The sequence below is a fragment of the Sinocyclocheilus rhinocerous genome, unplaced genomic scaffold (assembly GCF_001515625.1).
Source record: "Sinocyclocheilus rhinocerous isolate Xijiao unplaced genomic scaffold, SAMN03320098_v1.1 scaffold2194, whole genome shotgun sequence".
Lineage (NCBI taxonomy): Eukaryota > Metazoa > Chordata > Actinopteri > Cypriniformes > Cyprinidae > Sinocyclocheilus > Sinocyclocheilus rhinocerous.
This window is the reverse complement of record NW_015652304.1, coordinates 455,651-464,645: the sequence shown is the minus strand read 5'-3', so window position 1 is coordinate 464,645 and position 8,995 is coordinate 455,651.

Below are 8,995 nucleotides of genomic sequence, written 5' to 3'. Positions count from 1 at the left end.
CTCTCTCTCTCTCTCTCTCTCTCTCTAGCTCTCTTTCTCTCTCTCCAGACAGTGTAAGTCTTTTCTAATATGGAATAATTATGGGAAATCCTCTTAGGAGGGTGAATGGATTGATGGATTGGCTCATCTCTATCTCTGTCCTTCACTCATGGGATCTACTCATCCACATAAAGGATGTTGAGCTGATGTTAATGTTCATATGATAGTAATCAGTCTCTCCCGCTCCTGTATGTGCGCATCATTTGTTTTATGTTAAAATCGCATCAATTCGAAAGATGTGTCCCTCTTGTCAGGCCTATTATAATAATTATATATACACACCTGGGCACATCTATCTATCTATCTATCTATCTATCTACCTCAGTGTTGCCAAATTCGTGGTTTTCGTAGCCCTGTACATGATTTCAACCAAGGTGGACCCCCCTGGATAGATTTTGATAGCCATTTCCCCCCGCAACACAGTTGAGCTTGTTTTGGTCATGATTGGGCTAGTTTTGAGTACCAGTTGGGCTGATTTTGTTACACAGACCTGGCAACCCTATCTATCTATCTATCTGCCTATCTGTCTGTCTGTCTCTATCTATCTATCTATCTATCTATCTATCTATCTATCTATCTATCTATCTATCTGTCTGTCTGTCTGTCTGTCTGTCTGTCTGTCTCAATGTTGCCAAGTCTGCGGTTTTCCCACAAAATTGGGCTACTTTTATACTGCTGCCGTGGGTGCCTCGGAACATGACTTCGACCAAGGTGGAGCCCCCTGGATAGATTTTGATAGCCATTTTCCCACGCAACGCAATTGGGCAAGCTTTGAGTACCAGTTAGGCTGATTTTGTTATGCAGACCTGGCAACCCTTCTATCTATCTATCTATCTGTCTGTCTGTCTGTCTGTCTTTCTTTCTTTCTTTCTTTCTTTCTTTCTAGGATGTACATGTAAGAACAGATAATGCACAGATACAGAAATAGTTGTAGCGTCCTCTTTGGCCTGACGAAGATGACGAAGTTTTGCTGTAAACCATGGCTTATCATTATTGAATGTTAAATGAGTCCTGGTAGGGATGCACATGTCTTCACAGAAACTGATATATGATGTTACAGATTCCGTGAGCTCGGATAGTTAAAGCAATAGTGCTATGTAATATTTATTACATGATGGTCGATGTCATGATGCCTTAAGACACATTGCCTTGGTGATAGCTGTGATAGTTTTCGTTTTTTTAGGGTTTCTTTTTTTCAGGAATGAGAAAAAGCGAGCAAGCGAGAGGAAGGAGAGAGTTGCAGAGGAGGGATAGTTGCAGTTTGCCTCCTGTCTGCTGGGAATGAGTTGGTTAAGGAGAAGTCAAAATGATTTATTGGGAGAAAAGAAGGGAATAGAGGGAGAGAGGACAGTGAGAAAGAGAAGAAGAGATTAGGTGTCATTGGGGAATCCCTCTGTCTTTTTGTCTTTTCCCTCTTTTTGTTTTTTACTACTTCTCACCTGTCTTTCCCCCGCTGCCCATTTGTAAAGCACAGTGCCACCACCCCCTCCACCCTCCACACACATACACATTTGCCAGCTCCTCCTGTCTTCACCCTACACCCATTGTGTCAAGCTACATTGACTCTTTCGAAGTCTATTTCTGTCCTTCTTTTGTTCGCTCACTCTCTCGTGATCTACCTCTGTCACCTCTTTGTGTGCCTCACTCTCATCGGCCTGCCATCTTTCTCTCCACCAGAGTTTCTATGGCAGCGACGAAATATTTCTTTTCAACAGTCGCTCCTTCGCCCTGTCAGCACACAAGTTTTGGGACTCGAGCAAAAAAATGTAAATCGGTAGAGGAAAATATTCCCTCTTAAACATCCCCTTCACACACTAAGATTCCATGTATTTTACGTATGTTGCAAATTGAGTTTGAAATTTGCAATCATAAATAGCTCCTAAATTGTAATATTCCAGCAAGTCAGTTGTGCGCTCTCCCTAGAGTGAGAAATTTACATATCCTTTCTATTCCATTTCTTTATTTATGACGATTCAAACCATTTTATATAACCATGATGGGCTATTGTCAGTTTTCATAAAACATCTTTCATTTGCAATACTGCCTCCCAATTCAATTGTGTCTCTCTGTCTCAGGAGCAGATGATGAAAAATGGTAGTGTATCATTTTCAGGCCCCGTGACACCGTGGCCCTTATGACATTTAGCTCGGGGAGTTCCTGTTCGGCTCTATCTGTCGGGTTCTCGCTCTCAAATCCAATCTCCACACATTCATAGCCGTCAATCTAATAGAACATTCAGCTCTGGCCCAACTTTGATTTGCTTTCAGATATAAACTACCCAACTAAAACACAAACACATCGGGCTGAACGGCTGACCTTATGACACGGAAGTTCTCTCCCCGTGACTGGGAGGTGACGCCGCGTCACCGTCACGCTGAACACATCAGGGCAGACTGGAACAGGCTCTGTAGACTGTTGTATAACAATGCCGATTTATATTTGCAGCACTTCCCCAAGTTCCCAAATCTCATTTAAAATATTACACCATGGGAATCTAGCACATATAAAATGGCTATTTAAGAATATTCCAGATAAAATACAACTGTGGTCAGCTGCAACAGAACATAATCAGCATGAAAACAAAAGAAAACAAGTTTGCAGTTAATACAATTAGCAAATTGAAATTGAAAAGCAAGTGTGCAGCCATATGAATAATTTAATAAAATGTGAGAAATTAAAATATCCATTTATTTTTAACTATCACACTATTTCAAAAGTAAAACATTTAACACTACAACATTTAAATATTACACATGTTAATCATGTCTCTTATACAAAAGAGTACTTCTTGGTATTTATGACATGATTTATGTGTTGGGAAGGTTACTTTGGAAATGTAATGGTTACAGATTACAAGTTACCTTATTTAACATTTAATAAGTAGAGTAACTATTTCAATTACTTTATTAAATTAATTAACTGATTACATTTGAATAATTTTACATGTTTTTCTGAACTGTTAATCATTTTCAACCATTTAAAGCAGGCATGGTTAACCTTACAATAGTACATAACACTGATTACTGTCAGGTTTTCAAAATCCTTCATCACTTGAATTAAGATTATAATAATTTAATTTTAAAGCATAGCCACCGCAAAATCAGACTTTATCATAACATAACATCATAACAATATATTTTAATAGCTATGATACTGTTTTTGAAATCATATGACAGGAAACCATTAAACATTGCCTTGGGAAAAAAACAGTTAATTTTTTTAACTGTTTTTAACAGTTATCATTATCATTTTAACAAGTAACTGTCGTTTAATTACACATTTCTTCTCAGTAACTGTAACAGATTACAGTTACATTTATTGTGTAATTAAATTACATAATTCCTTTACATATAACTAGTTACTCCCCAACACTGATAGCAGGATAACAGTAAGTGATATGGAGGGGGTGTAATGAAACAAACATGTACCATTATTATTATAGAAAATGATTTTAAAGCGCAAATAGCAAAACTTTTAAACTGAAGAATTCATGTAAGTGCTTAAAAAATGTCAAGCTTCACATTTTTGCTTTTAAACTCTTTGGAACACTAGCTGCAAGCTTCCATTGTAAGTGCATTACTGTAATGTGTTTTCCATTCTTTCTTTTTTTTTCTTTTATTTCCATATTTAACCATATTTCAGTGAATGTAATATCTTTTTTAAAAACAAACTAAAGGAACAAGTCAAATTTATCACCTAGACAACTGCCACAGCTTCTCCATAAACTTAAATTTTTAACCCTCAATATTTAACCCTCAAAAAAACACTTTCACAATCTTTGCGGGACCGATTATATCTGAGAACTTCTTTGTTTCAAAATTAAGAAGCAAAAGTGGCCCTCTACACATGCTCTCTCTCTCTCTCTTTCTGTCACTCTCTGTCCCTCCATCGCTCTCCCTTCCTCTCACTCATCTGTCTGACATGAATTTTCAATCTCACTGTTTACCTTCCACTGCTGTGCCTAAAACAACACTGACATAGGTAGAGCGCACATGAGAGAGAGAGAGAGGAGAAGAAGATCAAGAAGCAGGCGGAGATATTAGTAAGGCCAGCGAAAAGAAAAGAGTATAACAATGTGTGTGTGTGTGTGTGTGTGTGTGTGTGTGTGTGTATGCTGTTTGCCAAACAATGGAAAAAAGAGAAAGCATGCTGGCTAAGAACCTCTTTGAATAAATGAAGTGGACATTGTCCAGTCACGGAAAGAGAAAGAGGGAGAGCAAAAATGGGACACAGAACATCAGGGATGAAGTGGGAGAGAGAAAGATTTATAGAAATGGAGGGAAAGGAGGTAGACAGAAAGAATGATGTGGAGAGAAAAAGGATTTTTTTAACGACTGGGGAGGAAGGGGAGGCGGAGCAAGCTTAGAATAGATACGCTCTCATCCACATGAAATATTGAACGAGGGAGCAAGAAAACAAGAGAGAGGAAAGGAAAATGGAGAGAATGATAGAGATAAATACAATCGTTATTTGTTTAGTGCGCGCTGAGGGAGAGTGCGAGATGGAGGGAGGGAGCGAACGAGAAGAAGGGAAGGAGAGCACTTTGGAAAAGATGGATGAACGAGAGAGTCTTGCCGGCAGCGGTGGAATGAAGGCCATGCGGTGAGGGCAGGCTTTCCGAGAACGAAAGAGAGAGAAACATTTGTTTGGATTCTGATGACTGATATATGTGGATGAATGGTACGGTTTTGTTGAAAATATTACTCTGCAAAAAGTGTTTCATCATCTTTCTTCTCTCCCAACAGTCCTCCCCCTCCAATCTCTCTTCCACACTCTTCCTGCTTTGATCTCTCTCTTCTCACTGATCTTTTTCTCTCTCCCCCATCAAATTTGAAATGTTTGGCAGGTTTAGTTCAGATTACCGTGCAGATGTGCTTGTGTTTTTCAGGCTTCTGCTCAAATTCGGCATGTTACCAACAGAGAGCCAAAGGCTAAACTTTCAGAGACACGTCATTTAAAACATTATTCATTTATAATCCCTGGCTTCCTCTCAGAAATCCCAAATAGGCATGTTAGGTGTGCCTCTCATGATCATCTAAATGGCTATTCACTTGCTGTAATCTCCAGCCATCAAACTGTTTTAATTCCCTTCTCTTGAAAGCCAAATATTCATACTGGCTTTTTTTTCCCAGAGAGCTTAAGAAACGTATATCCACATGACCAACAATGAAAAAGGCCTTTTTGAATTTACTACTCTTTCAAGGTAAAATGTAAAGGTTTCCAAAAGTTTTTTTCTTCTTTCTTTTTTCTTTTTACTCTTGCAGTGATTGCATAGAAGAACTAATTGGCTTCCGCAAAAAAACTTTAAGTTAAAAAAAAAAAAAACATTATTAAAGCTGCAGTCCGTAACTTTTGGCGCTCTAGCGGTTAATAAACAGAACTGCGTGCGTTTTGCGGAAGAACATTGTAGCCGGAGCTACTTCTCTCTGATTATGTTGGCGAATCACGCAGGTACTGGGCTACTCCGCAGCGGTTCCACCAGTACCAGTCTGAAATAGTCCGAATATAAAAACGTATTCGGTGTACCGTAGTAATTCAGGATAAGCCAAAAACACGGTTTGGAAAATGGATTCATGATGTACTTGCTTATTATATTAATTTTGTAAATTTTGAAGAAACGGACTGCAGCTTTAAATTAACTCCCCAGGTTCCCCAGAGAACATTTCATTAAACAAGCAAACAAAAACATATAAAACATTTTTCTAATAATCTAAAGATTTTTTGTGTTGTTGAAAGGTTTCATGGATGTTAAAGGTCTCTTTTGAAAACATAGCTAGATGTCAATAAATAATATTTATTTTATTTCAGAAAATAAAGCTCTTTCTGATTCTGATTTAAATTTGTGTAGCCTACTGCTTAAGGCTATAACATAACTTTTAAGTAATTATGTTTAATGTTTTAATTTACCTACATTTTACAACAACACGTAGATGTAGCGACATGAGAAATATTAGCCTTTAAAGTGAAGTAAAGTAAAGACATTTGCAGGAAGAAAAAAAAAACCGGCAAGACAAATTTGCAATACGCGTGAACGAGAAAACCTGTGTGCGAATGAGAGCATTCTTCTGCGTGCGCGGGAAAGCGTTCGCGTGCTTTGCAGTTTTCGCTTTGTATTGTACGCAAGTAGACGTTTCTTCTCCACTTGTGAAAGTCCCAGCAATTTTCCCTTCAGTTTAGAGGCTCTACATTTGCATTTATACACTACATATGTTCACCGTAGAAACACTTCTGCAAACACAACTATAAATAACTAGGCTAATAACAACTATGCACAGTCTTCATAAATCGGCGTGCTTTGGTTATAATTATAATGCAGTTGCGACCTCAGCTGAAATATGTTTCCACCCCTGAGTAACATTAGCCTAATTATTTGACATTAAATTGTTAAAAAAAACTAAGAAATACATAGGCTGAAAATATGTACTTATTATAAATCATTATTATAATTAATCACAAGGCAAAACATGGCATAAATAACGTAAAAATATCGCGGTTTCTATGAGCAGTGTTCATGAAGCTGTGGATGTTTAGAGGGGAGAGCAGCTGATGTGGCCTCCTGTTGATGCAGTGCTGATCAGTGATCAGATGATGAGGACTGGGCTCTGCTGGGTTTCTAACAGCACACTTCCCTGAGCAGCGCTGACATAAATCAGGCCCAGAGCGGTACTGCCCCACAGGAATACCCTCTCCCCTCTGAGCACTTACTGGATGTTTGTGTGTGTGTGTTAATGAGGGATAGTGAGCGTCAGGGAGACAACACATATGCACTTGTTTTATGGAAACAATATGTTTAGAAAAACAAACTGATCTAATTTCATCTAAAAGGTCTGTTATTAAAGTTATATTACAGTGGGTATAAAGAAGCTTTACAATCGCTTGTGTTTCTGTCAAGATAGTAATAAAAGATCAATTGAAAATTGAAAAATATAATAACAGTCATAAATGTGTTGGAAGCAGAACTATTAAACTAATGTTTCAAAAGTTCTTGCTTTGATTTCATAGATTGGTTGTGTAATTTGATCAAGTTTCGGCCATGTGCAATCAGTCTGTTGGGATATACTGTAAAAATGGGACATTTTGCAATGGCCAGGTCAAGCAGAAATACAACTGCACGTTTTCACTTTTTTACAGTGTCAGTCTCTGTTTGGTAAGGCACCTGGACAATTCATCTCATTGTTCTTTAAAGCTCTGTCAGACAGCACTCTTGTGCACAGCCGTCTCTGCCAACAGGAGGAACCCCCCAGCATGCTTGACAGTCGGGATAATATTTGTTTGGAATGAGCTGTGTTGGTTTGGCAAATACTTCTTTTGGATTTTCTGCCATGATTTTTGCATGCTGTGTCTCTTTGCCAAATTTATATGAGCTTGGATGTTATTTGTTGAAAGAAATAGTTTCCGTCCTGAATTCCTACCCTAAAACTCAGACTTAGTGATATGTAGGGAGTGTCCAGTCACGGCCATACATTTTTACAGCTTCTTTAAGGTTCCTGTTGGCCTTGCTAACAAGCTTTCTCCTTGCCAAGTCATCAGTTTTGTAAGAGCATCCTGATCTCTGCAATGTCATGTTGTCTCCACATTTATGGTCTTAACATACACCTGGATGTACTGTAAGTTATACAATGAAGTATTTTTGTATCTATCTACAAATATTTATTTATTTATTGTTTGTGCAGAATATAACTTATTTCTGCTTTTGTAGGTTATTTGTAATATGGGAAAAAAGGAAAACTTTTAATCCATATAAATATAAAAATCCCAGTAAAAAGAACATAAACATTTTTACAATCTATTTTTCACAATTCATTATTATTTACAGTTTCTTCTAAATATCATTAAAGTTAATAAATAAATAAATAATGTAAACATTTTTGCAATCTATTTTTTGTAATTCATTATTATTATTTACAGTTTCTTCTAAATGTTATTAAAGGTAATAAATAAGGAATGTAATCATGTTTACAACCTATTAATAATAATAATAATAATAATAATTATTATTATTATTATTTACAATTTCTTCTAAATGTTATTAAAGTTAATGACTAATGCAAACATGTTTACAAACTAATAAAATAATCATAAGTTATTATTATTTACAATTTATTCTAAATGTTAATAAAGTTAATAAATAAAACTGTCATTAAAAATACAATACTGTAAATGAAAGATTTTAATTGTAATTGTTGTGTTTTTATTACACAAGTAAATCTAAATAATAAATAATAATATTCATCATATAAATAATCTGCATATAAATTGTGAATATAAATAATGATCATATAAATTGCATATACAGTGGTGTGAAAAAGTTTTTGCCCCCTTCCTGTTTTTTTAATTGTTTGCATATTTGTCACACTTAAAAGATTCAGATCATCAAACCAATTTTAATATTACACAAAGATAACCTGAGTAAATACAAACTGCAGTTTTGAAATTATGATTTCATTTATTAAGGGAAAAAAGCTGTCCAAACCTGCCTGGCACTACGTGAAAAAGTAATTGCCCCCTAAATCTAATAACTGGTTGTGCCACCCTTTGCAGCAACAACTACAATCAAGCGTTTGCGATAAATGGCAATGAGTCTTTCACAGGAATTTTGGCCCACTCTTCTTTGCAGAATTGTTATCATTCAGCCACATTGGAGGGTTTTCGAACATGAATGGACTGTTTAAGCATCTCAATCGGATTTAAGTCTGGACAAAATATGCAAAAAATAAAAAAAACAGGAAGGGGGCAAAAACCTTTTTCACGGCACTGTAATACATTTTTATTATAACATATAAATTATTTTTTATAAATTATCATCATATAAAATAAGATTTTTTTTAAACAAAATTCTCTTTTTCCAAGAGAGAAAATCATGAATTTGAATTAGTGATAAGTCTTGGGCACCCTGCTTCAGAGACTAAAATTTCTTTGTATTTCACTATCAAATCACCAACACCTATTTTCAAAG